Source organism: Anticarsia gemmatalis, chromosome 20, assembly GCF_050436995.1.
Source record: "Anticarsia gemmatalis isolate Benzon Research Colony breed Stoneville strain chromosome 20, ilAntGemm2 primary, whole genome shotgun sequence".
NCBI classification, from domain to species: domain Eukaryota; kingdom Metazoa; phylum Arthropoda; class Insecta; order Lepidoptera; family Erebidae; genus Anticarsia; species Anticarsia gemmatalis.
This window is the reverse complement of record NC_134764.1, coordinates 4,811,918-4,834,547: the sequence shown is the minus strand read 5'-3', so window position 1 is coordinate 4,834,547 and position 22,630 is coordinate 4,811,918. Positions and strand designations below refer to the sequence as shown.

Here is a 22,630-nt window from a genome sequence, read left to right as displayed (position 1 = left end):
GAAAAATAAACAAAAAAATAGCACAACTCAAAATGACATAATGAAATTGAATCTAACATTGTTCGATTTTAGCAAGCATTTGAAAACACGATAAAAAATCTATGAAATATTACATAATTAGTTGAACTTTGTAGAGTATTACACCGACGTCAAACATATGAAAATAAAATAAATGTATTTAAAAATAAATAGTTTCTCATAACATTTTATTTTTAAATTGCCATAAGATCATTGCCTTCAATAAAGTTATTCAATACAATAGCGTAATATTATTTTATTGTTTTGCCTTTTACGTCATTTTTGACAACACATATTAAACCTTCATATCAAGCTTAAAGTTTTAGAACTAAATTGAACACAAATGGTGTGTTTTCCACCACCACTATTGAAATCGATAGGTTAAGATTTTTATGTGGAAAATGGATCAGTGATCCTACCGTACCGTATTGTAAGTACACCCTTAAACCTAGTGAATTTTACTAGCTGACCCGCGCAACTTCGCTTTGCGTCACATAAGAGAGAATATTTTTCCCCGTTTTTGTAAAATTTTTACTACTACTCTGCTCCTGTTGGTTGTAGCGTGATGTTATGTAGCCTATAGCCTTCCTCAATAAATAGGCTATCCAATAGTAAATACATTTTTTAATTCGCCCAGTCGCTCCTGAGATTAGCGCGTTCAAACAAACAAAAGAACAAATAAACAAACTCTTCAGCTTTATAATATTAATATAGATTGAAACTCGTGAGTATCCCACTTGTGTTCATCAGGTTGGATAAGTACGGGTTGGGAACTTTGTATGTCCTAAAGAAATGTGTACTTGTAGACATCTTTTATGCAATGTTTTAGGCATCTCGATATTTTCCTTCATCGTTAGAGCAAATAACACAATTAAGGAATGTTACAGGGTAGGAAAGTTATCTTTGATTGTATGTATATTACCTTTTGGTTTTTACTTGCCTATACATATGTAGTTTCTGTCAGTTGTTGTTCAAGAGGAAAATTTGTCGAAGCACCCGAAGACTACGACAATAGCCAAGCTTGATTTTTAATATGCACACATACAAACACAACACATGCATAATAAATATAAGAACATTATTTTAGTAACGTGATTTGAATTTAGTTAATTAATATCATGCCTTCAATTGAGATTTGCGTCATACTGATTTACGTAACTAACGAAAAAAACGGCCATTTATTTTTGAATGACGATACATTGGGAAGATTCACATCAAAATTATTCAGGTGTTTATTTGACTGTACTTTTTATAGAATTCACCACTTTATATGCAAGTCAGTGAAATAAAATATTTTACATTGAGTTAGTTTAGGGTTTTCGTAGCAAAGTTTCACTTATGCAATGTACATCAAAAGATATTCTGTTAATATAAGATGATGTAAGATTGATGCATGTACCTATGCCTTATTTTCACAAAAAGTTCACTTTTTGTTGTTATTGTGTTTCGGTAAACCCTATGACGTTCAAACAGTGATTAGTTTAAATTAAATGCTGTGAGAGAGTGCCGAATGTTTTGAAGATTATATGAAAAGTTTCCATTGCGCACATCGCCATTTCGTTCCGGGTCATGGGGAATCAGAGATTAAATTATCCTTAATTACGAAAGTGGGGTTTTACGTTAAACCCTAAAATATAAATACTTAAGTTATGACTGGATTTTGAATACAACTGATTCATGTTTCCTTATTAGTATCCACAATTATTTTTTGATAGAAATGCCTTTTCAATTTGCAATTAAAATAATAATAAGTTTAACCCATTACGGTCATATTGCCGGCTAAGGGTCTCCTCCCGTAATGAAGGAGAGGTCGGGCCTAGAGTTGGCCAAGTGCAGGAGACTTAGCATTAATTCATGACTTTTTACACTTACAATACTCATACGAATCAAAAACTAAGATCAGAAAAATCTATAGAAATAGGATACTTAAATTTACTGTTGTTTATATAGTTTGTTTATTAAAATCATCATAGTAGTTGTTAGTAAAGTCATTTTAAATTACTTTTAGTTTTATAGGGAAAGTAGATATTATATGCACTGGGACTTTTCCAGGTGATATTCATATTAATTATTAGATGATATTAATTATTTAAAGTCCCCAACCCGCACTTGGCCAGCGTGGTGGACTCAAGGCCTAAACCCTCCCTCATTACGGGAGGAGACCCTTGCCCAGCAGTGGGACAGTAATGGGTTAAATTTATATTTATTTATTTATTATTAATTATTTAACATGAAACTATAAACCGAACAAAACCCTGGTGCATTTTATTCATACCTTTATTTATTTTCCGGGAACTTTTACGTTCTACGTTTATAAATTTAAACGTTTATAAGGGTGGATGTATGTATTTTTGTTACTTTTTTATACAAAAATACTGAACAGATTTTGATTAAATTGCTACACAGATATGTTATAATCTACATTGACACATTTTTACCTCGGATTTTTTGACGTATACGAAAGTCGCAAGCAGAAACTGGTATATAAAAATGTTTTTTTGTAATTTTAGGAAATTGTCCGTCGTCTCACTTACCCTTCTGCATTTATGAGACAATCTTTTTCTACCATAAATATAATCTAATAGAAGTTGTTTTAATAACTATCCATTAACGTATTTCCATTATGCTAGATAGAGCAGTAATTGTGCCAAGTTTTGTGTCAATGTGTCATCGGAGCAGCTTTGTTGACGTCGTGCACTTATCAATATGGCTGACTGACGGTAGTAAAGTGACAGTAACTATTTATTGATTGGCTTTAACTGGACTTACCATACTTGAGCCAGTCGACTTTCCTTGCGCGATATTTAGAAATAAATATGAGATAGAAATGAGGATACTGTTCTGGAGTTTTGCTTACAATTTATTTTGCTTCGGAAGAGATTTCAATCAAGATAACAATCGTTAAAACAAGAAATGCCAAGGGCGGCCTTTTCTGCTTTTTGTAGTGTAACAATATTTTTTACTAACCTATAGTAGGTCCACGTCTGAAGATGTGAAACCATTAAAATTTTGCGTTCAAGTAAACAAAAGGAAAAAAAAACCTGATCAAGTTAATTTAGTTTCATATAACACAATTAAATATAATTATAGAGATGCTTCTTGAATGATAACTTTTTATCCCTTAACCGCATAAAATGTAACTGCTAATTAATAATTCCATTGATCCGTGTCAGTATTGATGTTTATTTTGGTGATACGTAAAAACTTTGTTTATTTAAATCATTATAAGTGTGATTTCGACCCTAATACCCACTGACTTAGTATTTGACCTGACTCACCTAAGGTTTTTTACTATAGATAGTTTTTCGAAGATTGTAACATACGCCTTTGGTTTTTTCTTCAAACGGATACAAAAACCCCATATTAATACATTAGTCATCATAAAATCATGGTTATTTCAAAAGAAAAAGATATTTAGCGATGATTCTGCTACTGTTTGATTGTGGTAATGCCGTGTGGCTAGTCAGCATGGTTCGTAGAAATCAAATGTATTTGTACTCTGTACGCTCATAATCCCGCTTCAGAAGTATTGGGCGAAGAACACGGATATAAAGCTGTAAAGATCAAGGAATCAGAACATACGCTGTCTCTGTGTAAGTTAGTATCCAGTACGTTTGGGGTCTTAGCGTAAATAGCCTATTATTTTATAAAAAGTCAGTTCTGAAAACCAATCTAACCAAAGAGTATCGTGTTATAACCCCTTAACCCCTGTAACTGGGCTGTGGGCAATCACTCCATGTAAAATAGTTGTATTGAGCTGCATCCGATGAGATTGGAAGCCGACTCCAACATACTCCTAGTTGAAAGAAAGGCTAGGCTGATGATATAGTTCCTTAAAAATTGTTAAATTGAAAAGCACCTGTTATATTTTGTCTGTCGAACGTAATAAAGTAGGCGTAACCAAGCAGTATAATATAATGAAGTTCAGTGTTTAAGAGGAGTGCATCCAGTGACATGATTAACATCCAGGTTAATGGCTGTCATAATTTAAACGAATAATGCCTGGCCAACTCAAAACTGAGGTCACTTTCATATTTATCGTATATTCTCAATGGCTTTTATTATAGTTTTTAAATTATATTGTTTTGGATGCCGTGGGTTCAATTTCCACGAGGAATAAATTATCGACTTGTTGAAGATTAAATTCTTTAAATTATTTTATATACCTTTCATAAAGAAAACAACATTGTTACGGAATTTTCATTTACTGCTACAGGAAGGTACGAATACGCAGGAATTTTTTATTGAGTCGTAATAAAGAACTATTTCAGACCCATGAAATTTTATCAGTTTATCCTTTTAATTCACATTTTGCGTACAAATTATGTACTTTATTGCTACTCTTAACAGCTTCTTAAACACCGAAAGCTGTTGTTTATTTCTTTTACGCTGTTAACACTAATTGTAGATTCAGTAATGAATATTATTTATTTCCATTTAAGCGTCTCAATGCTAAGAAGATCGTAGAAATGTTACCATATGGCCGATTTACATTAATGTTATTGTAATCGTAAATTAGAGTATTAACAAAATGGTAAAATGGATATTTTAAAGCATAAATTTTAGGTTTACAATCTACTAAAATAGCATGCTTTTCGGCAATTATCATTTAATTATAGCTATTTTTGTTTTCCTGTAAATGAAAAATGTATTGAACTTAAGTTATGTTATGATTTCGGGTCAAGATTGTAATTATTACGAGTGCAATTGTGATTCTAGATAAAAAAGTATAATTTATTTTTGTGATGAAGTCTCTGATATTGAAACTCACCGTTTTTACATACGGCCACGGGAAGAAAGTATTATTTATGTTTATTTGTTCAATATACGAATGATGATATTTCCAGACTAAAGTTTACTGGTGACTTTGTTATCAACTAAATTTTCACAAGAGATTTTAGCAGATCGCGATGATACCTGTGTGTTTCAAGTATTCAAATAAAAAATTAAACATATATTAAGCACTTGTCTGATTTTGCGTAGAGTTACATCTGAAACTTATACCTTTGAAAAGTAAATATGCATAAGCTGTAGTTCATTAAAAATATAAATATGATAGAATACTGTAGGTCTACATTTTTTTATTGGTTTAGTGTTTTATTCATTTTATTGGCCAATTAATTTAATGGCTATTTAATGCACATATTTCTTTTATATTACGTTAATTGATACACCTCATTAATACAGCGATAACATTATTTGTATGATCTTAGTAAATTATGATCGGCAGCCTTGTTAAAGGATGAGCTGATGATGATGTACACATACGGATATAGTCATGAAGGTTTTACGCAAATCTCTCGGATACGCACTTATCACAGCTTGAATATAATAATAACAAATCTATTAATTTTAAGTTCGTAGTATTGTTTGTGACAATAATATCTTAGACTAGGTTAGTACACCTGGATCATGCTGATATTTTGCAGCCTTATAAAGCAGACAATAATATCTTAGACTAGGTTAGTACACCTGGATCATGCTGATATTTTGCAGCCTTATAAAGCAGTCAACAGTCAAGTCTTCTTGCTGCGGTATTTAATTTAAAAAATCTTTGTATGTCTATTACATTTAGCATGTAAAAGTAAATCACTTTTTTGGTCTTTAATTTAAAGTTATGACGCTGAATTTTTTACCACACAATTATTAGGTCGGGGAAAAAGTCCTTTCGCATTATAATATGTACGAACTCGTAATAAAATCTTTTCTCCTCACGAGCTCACTGAAAGAAACGTAATGAACCGTGTACTCATTTGTGATTCTTGAAGCCAAAGAGATTTTATTACAAGTTCAAACATATTATAATGCGAAAAGACCTTTTCCCCGACCTAATATTGTCTATGTGATTCATATGTTGTTTAGTACTTTGTACTTGAAGCTCTTTGTAAGCCTATCGCGATTTGAAAATCATGCTTATTGGTGGATTTGTATTGTATAAACTTTTTGTACAAGTTTTGTTTAATATAAAAGTATGATGGTTTGATGCGGACATTATTATGAATAGTATATGTGTGGGTACGTAATCAAAATAAAAAAAAATGCGGAAAGAAGTAGACAGGTTTTTTTAGATTACAACTAGTATATATATCAGCTTAGCCTTTTTTCCAAGCTATGTTGGAGTCGGCTTCCAGTCTCACCGGATGCAGCTGAATATCAGTGTTTTACATGGAGCGACTGCCTATCTGACCTCCGCAACCCAGTTACCTGGGATAACACGATACCCTTCAGTAAGACTGGTTGTCAGACTTTCAAGCTTCTGACTACTGATAACGACTGTCAAAGATCTTCGAAAATGACAGCCGGGACCCACAATTTAACGTGCCTTCCGAAACACGGAGGAACTCGATATGTATAAGATGGTCACCCATCCACAAATCAACCTCGGCAAGCATGACTTAACCTCAGAGATCGATCCGCGCGGCTGTTGTTAACTAAGCCACGAGCTCCTCTCTAAGCCACGAGCTCCTCTAGATTACAACTAGTAATACCGTGTAATATCACAGTGTTAAAATTATTAATTATTGTTGGAATAGATTTACGTCATACTTCTGTTCTTATGGTAATAAATATTGTAAAAACGTCCATGAAAATGAAAAGTGGACAAATGTGACCTGTTCTTGTTATATAAAGGCTCTAGAACATTCCATCTAATGAGATTAACTTTGTTTCACCCTTCAGTGATTTTTTCCCGACGAAGTACGTAGGTACCTAATTATAGCTCCGCAAGTCACATCATTATGTTATTCAATGGGACAAAAAAATGATGTATATAATTTTAGAATTTAAACATATCTAATTATATTTAGTTACTTAATCATACTTTGTAATAAAATATATTCTTATTATAAATGTAAGTGATTACGATCGGTGTAACTTGGTTTTAACGTCGGGTCAAAAAATTAGGTATCGTTGAAACTTATTTTTAAATTTTCAGTCATTTAATACCTGTTGCATTATAATGTTATGCGATTCTAATGGATCTGGAAATATAGGTAACGTAGATTTCTTTTCCAACATGTCACTATTAAATGCCTTAAAGTATATTAGGTCAGCGCAAAACTCTTTTCGCATTATAGTATGTATGAACTTGTAATAAAATCTCTTTGGCTTTAAGAACCACAAATGAGTACACGGTCCATTAGGTTTCTTTCAGTGAGCTCGTTAGGTACCCAAATATCGAGCTTTTTTGTGTAGAGAAAAGATTTTATTACAAGTTCATACATACTTGCGAAAAGACTTTTTCTCCGACCTAATATTTTAAAATACAATTATCAAATAAAACTATTGACCTCGTAACAATTTAAGTTAAACATAAAACCATTATATTACTATAACGGCATATCAGTTGTAATTAGTAAAGAGGTTTAAAATTTTGAAATAACAATCAAAATAATATTAATGAAACATATTTTAATAACTTCCTACCTATTTATTATACGTTGATTATTTGGCATTTGCCCATCCTGGTTCGAAAGAAAAACTACATCGTATCTTATCGGATCAGAAAATATAAAAAAACTGGTAAGACCGGTTAATCAATCATAATATAATATAATATATGTTATGTATGTTTGTGCATTAATTATGTAGACAGGGAATACCCAATGTTGATGATTTTACTGATAAGAAAAGGTTTATGAGTTTTCAGGGACGATTAGTGCTTATTTTAATGGTCCTTGAAATCTCGTCAACGTTTCTCGTATAATGTTAAATTATATTTTTAGAAAATTTGATCTCACCTAATGTTTGCCAAAGTATAGTATAATATTTTTAACTTGGATACAAGTACTCAAGGATTACAAATTTTGGACTACAGCTTATATTTTTAGCATTTTTTTAAGGGAAGATTAAATTATTACTCATATACGTAATTATTTCGATTACTAATTTTAAATGTCTTGTGTATGGTCCCTTTCATTCACCATTCACGTTACATTTCATCATTCTTCCGCAAACGGCACGCGTTATGATTACAATGCGGCATCAGTGCACATGGCGCTGCCAACAGAAGGTCAATACCGAGGTCCAACGTCCATGAATGTCAATGATCAAACTTGATTCTATTCAAAAATACACGCTATGTAGCAAAACCAGAAGTAACCAGTATTAAATCCAGTTGAATATTATGTTTTGTTGACTAATAAACAAAAAATATTAATCAACGGACCAATTAAACAGGAAGTTAAAATGTCTGCATAATTGTAAGTAGTTGTGTACGTGTAGCCTTACCTATGGTAGTTAGCCAGGAGAAGAGAGAGAGAGATACGAAAAAATGGGCTTCTACTACTACAACATTGGTGCATGAGTAAAAAGGTGAGACAGTAAAAGCCGGTGGGGCAGACCTTAGCCCAGCAGTGGCTCAATTAACAACACTAAAGACAATATGCAGGTTTCGTTAGTTTACCACGATCACAACACGATCGGTGGCTTTGATTGCAATAAAAATGCATCGCAAATGGAAATGAAAATAATTAATTCAACTTCTGTTTGTACTGAAAAGACGAGCCTCTTAAATAAAAATTGTATTTTGATCGCATACATACATAAAAAAATACACTTTATAAATTTATTAATAAAATGTTAATTTCTAGACGTTGTAAAAAGCATTCCGTGGGATTTTATTTTAATTATATTAATTTTAAGCCTAAGAATTATTTTCGCGAACACGTAACCTACCTGCCGTTTTTACAACGTACTTGCTATTGTAGGACTTGTGGACGGCATTATTTCTAATCACATTTTCTCCTGACTTAAAGACCAGGTGTTGTGGTAAACATATTTGCAGTTTCAATTAGTATGACATAATAAATAATCATTTACTCGATCATTACGCCGACCATGTAACAACAAACAACATGCCGTCTCATCGCATGGAAATGTTCATTATAAACGGATACGGATCGTGGAATTGTACCGCATCTAATCGTTATTTAGTTATCGAGTGCGGTAAAACCCGAATGTTTTGCTACTTTTATAATTACCATTCTGAAAAATCCGCAATATTAAATATGTTTCTTGGAAAAAATAAACTATCAAGACACGTGCAATTATCTAGTTTATTTCTCACAATTGTGCCTTGCTTGAAGGCAAATTCATGTTAGTTTTAATACAATTGAGTACTTTCCTTTTAGTCCCTTTGGAGAGGAACGAAACAGCTAAAGATAGATAATTTTCTATCCCTGATAGGCCTTGCCACGAAGCTGAAATCCGAAAGACCATTTCAATTGCGTTTTGTACTAATAAAGTACGCGTAACGTGATTTTTATTCTACACGAGATGACCAAGTAATACCCACTTATGAACAACGAATGATTCCATGATTACTAGTTTTGATAACCTCGTACATAAGGTTAGGTTTTCCTAATAACAACCTGTGAAGTACCATCGGTGATATTCAGTCATCGCGTAATTTTGCAGTGCTAACGTTTAATTGACCCAGATAACAGACATTGAGAGTCGCTCGTAGACTAGAATAGTCCTTTGTGTTAATGAAGGACTGGAAAATTTGTTACGTGTCTCACGCACATCTTTGAAGAATTTAGTAGGTACTATATTGAAAATTATTGTATTGAGCACACAAAAATCCCGATATGGTAGAAGCGAATTGTGGGCTAATTACTGATTACCACTAAAATGTACTTGAATGGATCGCGTTTTCAGTAAGTATTGTTAAATCAACAATCTATACGTTATGTATAAACGTTTAAATAACTATGATGCATAACACTCATGTAAGTGCAGTAAATAATTGTAGTGGTAGATTAGCGTATAACAAGGATCTAAGATGTACTCTTCAATAATTTATAATTCTTTTTAATTTTCTTTCTGTGTCTTAATAGTTTGCAATAAGCCGTAAAATATAATAAAGTTTAATGCGGTTATCGAAACGTTATGTAATGTTAAAATGACAAATTCGTGTTTGACCTAACCTAAATCCGCATTTTATAAATAAACTAAGCTCATAAAGTGATTAATACCTATATACTAATTGATAAAACTGCGAATTTATCCTGTTATAAATCACACCGAAAAAAAGCAGGTTTCAAAAGAAACTAGCAACTCATGCGTGTGTCATAGGCAGATAAATATAATTTATTCACGTTTTTACCGCACTTTCGATGTAATAATATCTAACCGGTTTAATTCTCTCAGTTATCTTTGTGTAATGTTGTATTTTCCACATGTTAATTAATGTATCAGCATATATCGTGTCTTAGAATATCATAATTGTTCGGAAAATTTACATTTTGTGGTTAGGCTATACGTCTATAAGGTTATTTTATGAAATTGAATGTAAACATAGTATATTGCATTTGCAGCCAGAGTTCCTTTGATTGATGATTTAATTAATGCCATAAAATAATGGTGCTTAATCTTTAACTTATACTAATATTGAAAAGCTGGAGATTTGTTTAAAAGCGCTAATCTCAGGAACTGTTGGTTTTATTGAGAAAATATTTTTGTGTTGAATAGTCCATTTATTGAGATGGTCTATAGGCAATATAACATCGCGCTTCGACTAGTAGTGGAGCAGCAATAAAATGTTTTATGAAAACGGGAATACTAAAGTCCACGCAGACAAAGTCACAGGCGGCCGCTAAATTTGTTATACTATAGCTATTTGAAAATATTTGTTTTAAAATGTATCATTCTTTGCTAGTCTAAAGAGAGATTAACAAATAATATTGAGTAGAATAATTATTATTCTTCGTTAATCACAATTATTGTGAACTTCATAATGTAAAACTTCGGAACCCTGCAATCTGAATTAATGATCCTTAGTTGGCTTGAGTAAGTATGTAAATAATATTTAAATGACCTATTAAACAGCTCTTAAAGGAATGAAGGGCGATGTGGTTGGTATGTGGTTTCCTAGTTTGACGCAAAAGTAATAGATTCCTACGTTTTAACTTGTAGTAAGACTATATCGTTGTGTATAAACTAGTTATCTTATAAAATTGATAAAAGATTATAGTCATAAAAAAGTGCCAAGGACGATAAATTGACTGAAAAACTATGGTAACTACATATTTGATAAACGTACTTTTGATGAATAAATCTGGAGTTTCACTCTTGGCAATTCTGAATGAATCGCATAGTCCACCACTTTCCCTGCGTACTGTAGCGCCATTCTCTACAGCCGGTACTATTGAGTACCGAGATTTGTCGTTTAAAATGTACTGCAAAAAATAATTTCAACGGCAACTGCTAGAGGCGCTGACCAGCTTTTCATACATTTCTCTATAACTGAGCAGCTGTCGATAGTCGTAGAGAATCGCGCTACGCTTTTTTACTAATAATGAGATATATAACTAGCATTAAATAAGATTTATATATAGAATGATTCCTAAGTCGTGATAGACTATGACCTATACTAATGATATGGGAACCTTAGCCCTTAAAGAGCGTTTAATTCATACTTGACCGGCAGGTCTTGTAGTTCAATCTCGCCGAGGTCTACATATTTATGTGCTACGTGCTCTGCAAACGTTAGTTGTGAATCATTCAATGTATTGTGATGAAGCTGTGCCTTGTTGACAGTTGCTTAGATATAAGGATAGATTTCTTTGTTAGACATGAAGTAAAACAGTAGTTAAGGAATATTGATTGAATTGGCTGTTGGAAAGAAGTGTTTTTAGACTATGCTTCGACTATACTCTTCAGGATCGCTGCACTTTTTTTTTCTAACGCATTACTGTCCCACTGCTGGCCAAGGTACAATATTTTTTTCTTGGATCGCTTAACTTACAGCATACATTTAAATTCCGACGATCTTTAGCCTCTAGCCTCCAGGGACGTTAATCGCGTGAGTCCACATAAAATGTGTGAAAACTACAGAATATATGATAGTTGCCTGTGGGCGGTGGTCACTGTTTGTAATTCAAAGGTCACAAGACTTTATATTCGAAAAGCAGAGCACAATCTTTTCAGCGAAAACATTCATGAAATTTTTACAAAGAAATGTTGTCATGATGAGAGTTTTTAAGCAATTAGTTTAGTATTTAAGCAATTTTCGGTCCACCTTGGACTTCGTGTCATTCGCGGCGTTATGTATTCATCCCCTGTTTACTTTCTATTTCATATTCAAAGTATGTAATCATTCTAATATTGTATTTTTGGTGACAGGGTGTACATAATAAGAAATCAATTTACGTCAAATGTTCAGCGACACATCCACGATCGTTTAAAAGATGTACGACTCTATAAAATTCATAAATTAATTAGCTTATTAGTTAGACGTTGTCAGATAGTTCTTAATTTGTCTGAGGTAATTATCGGGACAAACTTATCTCTCGAAAATGATTTACAGACTTTCTGTAATCAGACATACATAATAATAAAGAAACTCTTATTTGTAATCATGTTCTCTTCGAAGATGTCAGGTGATGTACTACGTAGTCCGTACGTACATCTTATCACATCATAATTCTAGACATACCAAAATTAAATAACTTCTCATCCGTGTGCCAATTAAGATAAAATAACTGAAGGAAAAATTACACTATTTATACTTTAGTGTATATCACGTTCTTAAGTTTCAAAGAGGTAATTCAAGTCTGCAAAATATTGCCAGAAGCGCAGTGCAGACCAAAATCTAACTAGATAAGACCGTTGTCTCAAATTATTCTGTGTAAAGTCATATATTCAGCAATAAAAACAATTGTAATTCATACATCGTTTCGTTCGAATGTCTCGTGGTCGCAGAATACTTACGAGCTGATTATAATTGTCTTCGCAAAAACAACTACAATGAATTACTCTCTGTGTATTTAGAAACAGGATAAAGTATTTAGTGCCGTGCACAAGGCTTATAAGATTAAGTAGTGGAAATATTCATGCTGAATTTGTAGAATCTCGTATAAAGAATCTTTATGGAGGCATAAGCTGCTATTAACTAAGATTTAAACTTGAGTGTTGGTACTCCGTTCGTATTCATGTCAAAGCGGAGACGAGAAATGTAAAGAACCTTGCGGACGATCCGGCAGGAATTCAGGACAAAATTGAAATCTCATACTTATAACTGAGTTGCACATCTAAAATGAAAATATAACGTTTTAAATTTGCGGTCAGTTTGTATCATCTACCTTTGGGTTTATCAGATAGGTTATTTATTAAAAAAGGCATTTATGGAGATTTTGTAAACTTATGTTACTCGTATTGCCGTGGTGATGGTCAAAATGGTCACCATTTTTACAAACTTTTGGGACAACCGGTTCGTTGTCTGTTGATCGTAACCACTGTTAATTAATTTAGGTATCATCTCAAGGGACTTTTAGGATTGGTATTCTAAAATGTCAATGTGCTTACCTGCTATGCCATTCACGTTTTGGAAAACAAAAAATATTGCGCAATATTTTTTGTCAAAGGTCTAAGTGCCCTCGGATTTTAATAACGAAGACCACAATAAAATAATGGTATACCTTCTTATTAATTACAATAAGCTATAAAAGTCATTAATTTGTTTTACTTTGAATACATAATATGAATTTTAATATCAATCGCGGATACAATGAGCGTACAATGACGTGTTTGATATATTAAATGGTATCTTATTTTATGAGCATTAGATATCATCTGATCACGAGTCACGATCTACCACTATTTATTTATCTTGTAGATTTAGTATGGAAATTGAAGCATTCTGTAATCAATAAAAGCCGTAGACCTAATGTAAACAAGTTTATTGATCTCAATTTTACATAGATTTGCATGATTAATAAAATCTTTAATTTGCAATTCTTATCTATCTAGTTTTGTATGAACTCTGAGGTCAAAAGTCGTTGTCACACACGGTGAGATCCTTGCTTAGTTATTTAGTAGGTGTCATTGCTTCCTCCTTATGTGATCGGAATACTGACGGCACTATCTATATCTATACTAATATTATAAAGCTAAAGAGTTTGTTTGTTTGTTTGTTTGAACGCGCTAATCTCAGGAACTACTGGTCCGATTTGAAAAATTCTTTCAGTGTTAGTTACCCCATTTATTGAGGAAGGCTATAGGCTGTATAACATCACGCTACGACCAACAGAAGCAGAGCAACAGTAAAAAATGTTACAAATACAGGAAAAAATATGATCCATTCCCTCTTATGTGACGCAAGCGAAGTTGCGCGGGTCAGCTATGCATCATAATCCTTGTCCTTGCCTCTATTGGGTACTGTTTTAGAAGCAATAAGGCAAAGGGCGTCGATTATCGTCGACTTGAAGGTTGAGGTCAATTATTGACGTAGGATATTATCTACATTGATAAATAGAGGACACGTTTTTGAAAATATTTATGTCATCTTTTTGGATCAAAATAAGATTGTGTAATAAAATGAAACTCGTTTTTGTTGATATGCTAATAATCTATTATAATTATTGTGATACACGTCATCATGAAATATTATTATCTTTCAAAGCTTATAGTCACACTTATTTCTAGTCACTGTTGTCTGAAACAACTTCTCCTTTTAGCTACGGGAATATAACTTATCTAATTAACTAAAATACATACAGAAAATGTCCAAGTTAAAGCTAGTCAATAACATAAGGAAGACTCACATACCTAGGTTATTTCGTCGATACAGATAGCCGGCACGTGTTTAGCATGTTCAATGGTCATCACTCCAAGGTTCCCAGCCAGTTTGAGGACATCGGGAGGAAGTCCCCATGAGGATCCGCTGTCCTGTGCGCATGCGCCGCGTCACGTCCACACTGTCGTCTATTCCTACTCGATCACGTATCTAACTATCGAGAGTATTTTGTAATCGATTATGATAATCGTTGTGTAACTTTGACTAGAATAATTTGTAATTACTATTGAATTCTTTTGAATTGAATTATCACAGTTCAAGTACTCTATGGTTATTCTAACTGCTACTAGATTTCGCTCTCCTGGTATAATAATTCTCTAGCTAAAACATAGTAAGTATACTTACCTAGGTTATTAATCATCAGTTCGCCAATTTTCATCTAAATCTGTTTAGCAATCATTTGTAATAGAATAATAAATTAAAATGTTATGCTTATTTTTCTCTTTTATAATAAGAGTGCCCAACGTCGAAATACGCCGTAGAACTAAAGTCGTAGATGTGGGCACGCGGATAACCAAACTTAAGTGGCAATGGGCAGGACATTTGGCTAGACGTGAAGACGGAAGGTGGACCAAAGCAATCACTGAATGGCGGCCATGGAATGGGCGAAGGTCTCAAGGAAGGCCTGCAACTAGATGGTCGGACGACATTGTTAAATGTGTAGGGCCGAAATGGATGAGACAAGCGGAGGACCGTATAAAGTGGCGTGCTGAGGGAGAGGCCTATACTCAACAGTGGGTGGATACGGGCTGATTAGATAGATAGATAGAATAAGAGTTAATTATTCGACCGCAATACAATCAACATTTCGAATCAATAAGAAAAGACTAGAAAACTTAAATAATCATATCAACCATAATGTTTTTGTTTAGTGTTTAAGTAAATAAGGTAAATAATAATAATCTACTTATGTATTATAATTAATTGACTCTGCGGTGGGACTGAACCTTTTCCAGGTAAGGCCCTTATTAACTCTATATTAGTACTACAGGGGTTTCCCAACTGTAGTTAGTTATGGTGATCATCAGATAATAACGAATGTTTATACGTTGTTTTTATTACTATAATTTTATTATTTATTACGTAACACCGAAACTGTAGCATTATAGCGCGTTTTCATTTGTCGGTCGTTAGCTGGAATGCGGGACCTCCCCGGAGGTGGATTAAAATTAATGCACCTTGCAAATATTGACGGTTATTTTAGGAGTCGATTTAATAGCCCATATTTTCTTCAGAAGAAGTTTAGAACAAAATAAAGAACGACTGTAATCAATATTGTATTACTTTATAAACAACTAAATCGCAAACCTCCGTTTGAATTATGTATTCTTATCAAAAATTGTCTTAAGGTATGGATGAAAGTACATGTTATATAAGAGTAGTTCTAACTATGTAGGTAAAGTTCGTATTTTCCGATTTATATCAAAAATAATTAATAGAATTAATAAATTTCTAACCCTGAAAAGTGAAATTTAGTTCAACCACCAGGCTCCTTAAATACCTACACAATTATAAGTAATAGTCTGCGAAACAAATAATCAGTCATTAATTTTATTAATTGTATAAATCAATTATGAGTTGTTACGATGATATGCAGGTGCATCATTTATTACGTTCTAAAAACGTCATGTAATGTATTAATTGCAATTTAATTAGTATTTGTAGGTACGATTGTACGGATAATTGTACAGGGTGCCTATAAATTACCGTTTATGTAGGACAATTATGGCAATACTTTATTACCTTGATAATGAAAAGCTGTGTAATGATCACTTTTGTTTCGTTATGTTTCAAAGTTAAATCTTTTTTACGATGAAGAGTTTTCCAGTCTACGTGTTTGCTACGTGTTAATGTTCAGTTTTAATGTAGCTTTACGTAGCTAAGCTTATGTGTAAGCTACAGCACGAAAAAAATGTGACCCACGAATTTTTATTAGTAACACTTATAAAATATCCATTTTGAGTTGAAAAACCTCTTGCATACACTATCATAAAGACATCGCAGAATAAACTATGTTTCCTATCAATGAGATAATACAGAATGTTCGTACCGTAACTAAAAAACTGGTCGCAAGACGATGTAATGTGGTGCAAATACAAAAAATGGGTGTCTGGATATATGTGGTCTCTTAAGAAGGCACGAAATCCGGTGGGACCACTTTTTCTTGTATTTATAACACGTAATTTTAATAAAAAAATGGCAATTTTGGCTCTGCCGACGACTTCTTGTTTAATCAAAAACTTGTTTCAATGAGTTAGTAATAAAAAACTATTTCATTAATTGCTTAGAAACAGATTTAAGTTCACGTGCCAATATTAAAATGCAGTTTGTAAATATGGAGCTAGTCGGCATCTAGGTACGAATAAGTTTCAAGGTGATAAACTTAAAAGCAAAATTACGAAAGAGGAATATTATAAATGGAGTTACGACGAGTATACTTTTTTCGCTGTTACTTCCACTGTAGAACTTTAAAAAAATACGTCATCAGAATATACTACTACTAATAATACCTATATGCATTCTGCAGAAACCAAAATGGCATTTGGCGAAAACGAAAATGACATTTGGCAGAAACGAAAATGGTATTATTCTAAAAATCAAAATGGATATCACAAAAAGTCGAAGATCCCAAAATTTATTAGACTAGACTAGAAATAGCTTAGGACTTGTTCAGTCTTTAAAAGTCAAACTAGATATAAATTTTTATTATGATATAATCATTGCACATTATTACCTACCATTATGTCATTTATCATAGGTCAAAAAGTCTATTATGAGGAAGGTATTATATAAGGTGTAGCAAATAAAATAGCTGTACATGTACCGTTATTACACTATGTGTAGTAAATAAAATGCATATCTAAACATGTAGCTTTAAGCAATGTTAGGTTCATGTATTTTGCTACTTTCTCTTCAAAATCGATGCTACAATAAAGATAAACGGAATTTTAAAACTTAAAACGTATAATAAATAAAAGAAAGAAACGTGCCCTGTGCAAAACTTAGTCACACGACACTATAAAAATTCGTCCAAAAAGTAATCATTGGTAAAAAAATGGGTTTTACTAGTTTTGAACTTTAAGGTCATCCCAAGTCATTTGTAGGTTGTAGGAGTACTAATTAAGGAATCGTACTAAAAAACTCATCTATGCAACGACGCCACCCTAGACGAGTGAACTTGATGGCTTTTAAACTAATGAAAAAGTTTGTTCCATATTCTTTTACTAGCTGACCCGCTCAACTTCGCTTAGCGTATAATGAAAAATGGTCTATTCAACACAAAAAGATAGATTCAATTCGAACCAGTAGTTCCTGAGATTAGCGCGTTCAAACAAACAAACAAACTCTTCAGCTTTATAATATTAGTATAGATAAAGTATCATTGTATTATATTATATTTTTCATTTGTATCCTGTTCAGTCTGTATTGAAATGACCTATTAAGCAAATTAGTGTCCTTTTGGACACGTTAAACTAGTTTATTTTGCTTTAGTCGCAAAATAATATTTTGAAAAATTTGACAAAGAATTATGCTTTTAAATGTCAGTCAAGTTTTTTTTGTCGTAGTGTTCAAGAATATTTTTCGTTTTTAGAAATTATTATATTAATATGTTTGTCTGAAAGTCGGTATTTCCTTAGTATAATAATAAACCTTCATAATCTCATCGACGATTTCTTGATAAAGGTCAGGCACTAGTAACCGGCGGTCCTGTATGACAAGATGTATTATGGATGTAAATGAGGCAAGGGAAGCTTGTATGGATGTTGTGTTCATTGGTCCTAGTGGTGTTCATTGGTCTATGCCAACCACTTTATAAAAAAAAAACATTATATTATGTATGTTTGTATATTGTGTGTATGTAAATATATAAACCTTTTAAGTTAAATGATATTTTTGTATATTTCAGAAAGAGTTTTATTGAAATAAGCTCATTTGTAGTTATACCATTCAGCGACTACTTCTAAATTCATAGAAAATGATTTGACGTGACTATACTATTTTTTAATCACCATATTATGCGAATAATTGCTAAATTATATTCATATCGAAGTGCTTGGGGTTAACGTTCAATGTCGCTGATCTATGGCTTAGAGTCGAAACGCAGTTTTTTCGCATACCATCGATGATAATCTAAAAGATTATTATCAGGTAGATACATAGGATTAGTTATAAGTTATAATTTTGAATATCATTATAATATGTATTAAATAGACCACAGATGTAAGAGGAATATGGTACATAAAATAATCATATTCCGATTCACGATCTAATCTGTTTAATATAAAGCACGATGTGAGGATGTTCACATAATATATACTATATAATATATGCTCACACGTTTCCTAAAATCACGTGTATCAAGTGTTGTATAATAATATAGAAGTTGTTTACGAACACTAATTAATATCCTCAAGTGCGCCATTTTTGTTTACAAACCTGTTTCAATTTAATTTATGTTTGTTACTTTACGCCAACGCCACAATGACATTATCATGAAAAATCGATAGAATTTACTTGAGACGACCACATTTCTAAAGGAGAATGGGCAAAATAGTATGGAGCCTGGGCGATCCGCGGCCAAACTTGATTTTGTGTTTTTTTAATGTAGCTTGGTCCTGTAATTACTGTGTAGAAGTTTTATTGCCGCGACGCACTTACACGCGACAATAAAATACATTTTGGTTTCTAAGCACTTTTAATAGTATAAACATATCTTTGGCTTATATTCGGAGATTAAATAAAAAGTACTATTTCTATTATTGCATATAAATAGAGACATTATTAATTTTCGAACAATCATAACAAGTAAATATATAAATATCGTAACAAGTAAACATTAAGTTGTTGTCATTAACTGTTGCTTATGATACACTTCTATGTTATATAAGCCCTGTCTTGAATGCTCAGCTTAAAAAATAAGGTGTTCATAGCCAGTTGCGTTCACTGGTCGGTAAACGATCTGCGGGTTAAGCAACCGTTGGCGCGGTCATTCTATAGATTGGTGACCGCATAGTGGTATTTGAACTGAGCGTCTCCGTGCTTCCGAGGGCACGTAAAAAGTCGGTCCCGGTGGTTGTGAACTAAGATAACAGTCGTTAAGCTATGTTCTTTCGAGCGGCTTGAACAACTTTGAAACTAGGTTAACCATATGATAGATAGATACGAGGTACGATTGTTGTTCATGTTGATGGCATTGCAATCGTTATAAGAAGATGTTACGTTATTACACAACATTAAATGCATTACAGACATGAAATAATTATATTTGTTCTATGAAATTCCATTATATTTACATGTCAATATATTGTTTCCTAAAAGAATTGCAGCGAAACGGTCTTAGTAAAAGTTGTTCCTAGTTACCATTACTTTAATTTGACACTACTTTCATTAATGGCCGCCGACCGCCCAGGAGTGCCCATTCTCCTTTATAAACTTGCTAGCTTCTGCTCACGACTTGGTCCACGTGAAAGCAATACCCGTGGAAAGTCCAGGTTATAAATTAATAGTACTTTGTGTACCGAATTTCATCGAAATCTGTTCAGTAGTTTTGGCATGACAATGTAACAAACATCAACATTTATCGGATTTATAATATAAGTAAGAAGTATGGATTACTACAGATGTCCAAAGTGCAAAAGCAATGAACTTTTAAAAGCATACTTTAACCTTTACCAACCAATAATTATTTTCTTACGTTGCATGTAATTATTGTTTTGTAAAAACCAAATTGTTTTTGTTTATACAAAAACTAGTTGCCAAAAACATCACAATACTCAGTATTATGTTTTTTGTTTAATGTTCAAAGCACCCATGAACATGTTGTATTAAAGTTTTTGTTTCATTATTTTTACGCTGCATAGCTCTTGATCGCAGAAGGTTTAGAACAAATTATACGTGTTCAATGACCACATAATTACTTGTGTGTGATCTAAATTACTTGTTGGATGATTGATTTAGAGTAAAGAACTGAGAACTGTTCTGGGCGGACGCAAATCGCAGAATCAAACAGACCTAACTTTTTAACTTAAATAAAACCGGATCTAGAATGAATTATTTTATTACAATTATCTGCCAGTTGTTAATGCTTTGCCGCTGTTGGATGCGGTTATCATTCGCTAATATTAATATTTTTAGAAAATAAATTTATTTAATACATACAGTACTACAAACCCTAAAAAATCGTCGTTTCATTGGCGTTCTTTGGTATCTGCTTACCCGCTATGGGAAGAAGGTAGATTGTATGTATGTATGCGTGTAATAAAATAGAAGTATTTCCATATTCGTGTACAGAACCTTTGAAAATGAATGAATATGCCCTTGGCAATTAATTGGCGAATCATACGCAGCATTTTTGCGTATTGACGTATTATTAGCAAAAAGTAGCCATAGACACAGATTGATTTGTTGTGCTCTATGATATTATACTATCTACTTATGAAATTATACATCATACCTGTTATGAATGTAGTTTTTGTAGTGCCCTTGAAATATAATTTTTCCTCGTTGATAGGTATAACTTTCGTGTAGTCATTAGCAACGCCTATTAGATGGCAGTAGTAAATTCACTTGTTTGAAGACTAATTTTTACCAATGAAAACTTAAGTAAAGAAAATGATTATTCTCATAAATTTTTTGATTTCCTTTTTTCTCTTATTCATTATTTTATTAACAGTTAAGTGTAATTTGTAACTTTAAATGATTTTATGCCTTTTTTAGTTTTTACCTGTAATTATGTTTGCCACTTAAAAAAGAAGAAATAGCTGTCCGGAAATTCATGAAACTTAGCATGCCCACAAATATTTGCCTGCTAACTAACACTCAATTTTGAAGCGACAGGTAAAGGTAGGGTTTGAAAAGTAATATAAGTAATCTGAATTTAAAGGTAAAAAAAGATGATGCAATCTAATCAAATCAGGTTAGCCTAACCAGTCCGGACAATGCGGGATATGTTATTCGGTCATTGATACAACAAACAGGGTTTTTCCTAACTTACAAAGATATCAAGTTATTTAAAATTCGGTTTAAATATAATGCAAATTTTATCTTAATCCCCTTAATGTACCCATAAATTTTGCGAAGTATTAACGTAAGTAATATAAGTTTTTTGTCATTTATTAATTAATTTGCTTTAGGGCTGAACTTTAAACCTTTTATTACAATAATAATTATAATTACTTAAATTTCTTGATATAATATAAAAAATCGGCCAAGTGCGAGTCGGACTCGCGCACGAAGGGTTCCATACAAAAAAAACACGTTTATTGTATGGGGAGCCCTGGGGATTGTATCTAATGCTATTTTAATTTTTATTGTATTTATTGTTATAGCGGCAACGCAAATACATCATTTGTAAACATTTCAGCTATCACGGTTTATGAGAAACAGCCTGCAGACAAACAAACAAGCAGATAGACAGACAGCGGAGGCTTAGAAATAGGATCCCGTTTTTCCCTTCGCGCACGGAACTATAAAAATACAAATATGCGAAAAAAGATGATTATTAGGCCGATTAACTGGTTTATTGGGTTTCGTATACGAAATAACAATAATGATTTATTCTCCACAGTTAATGAGCTCGTTGACTTCTCAAAACATCCTATTGCCATCTTGGCACGTGTTTTGAACAACGTGCGCTACTTCAGAATTTGGCTTCAGTTGGAACATTGCGAAACTACTAAGGTTTTATTTTATTATTACTAAGTATTGCGTAATTAAGAAAGGCTGATTAACAAAGGAAGCTCATAATAAACTAGTTAAGGGTACCTTTTTATTACTGATTGCGAGTTAGATAACGATAACATTTTTAGCCATATTATAAACAATTGAAACACACATTTGTGTTTGGGCTCTGACCGTGTGTATTTTTTTTATTGTGGTGCGTCTTTCGGTAAAGATATAATCTATCACCGTACTAAGTTTTATTCAAATCAGTTTAGCCGTTTTGTCATAAAATCGAACATATCCACATACATATCAACATTGTTACACCATAACTTTGAAATTATCGCGTTTCATGTTTATATTACAATGGAA

The 22,630-nt window shown here is 32.6% G+C and overlaps 1 protein-coding gene across 1 annotated transcript in view; it reads left to right on the top strand.

Annotated features, from left to right (window-relative positions):
• Positions 1-22,630, top strand: part of Flo2 (flotillin-2) — a 268,758-nt gene that overhangs the window by 49,154 nt on the left and 196,974 nt on the right. The gene's annotated exons all lie outside the window — the stretch shown is intronic.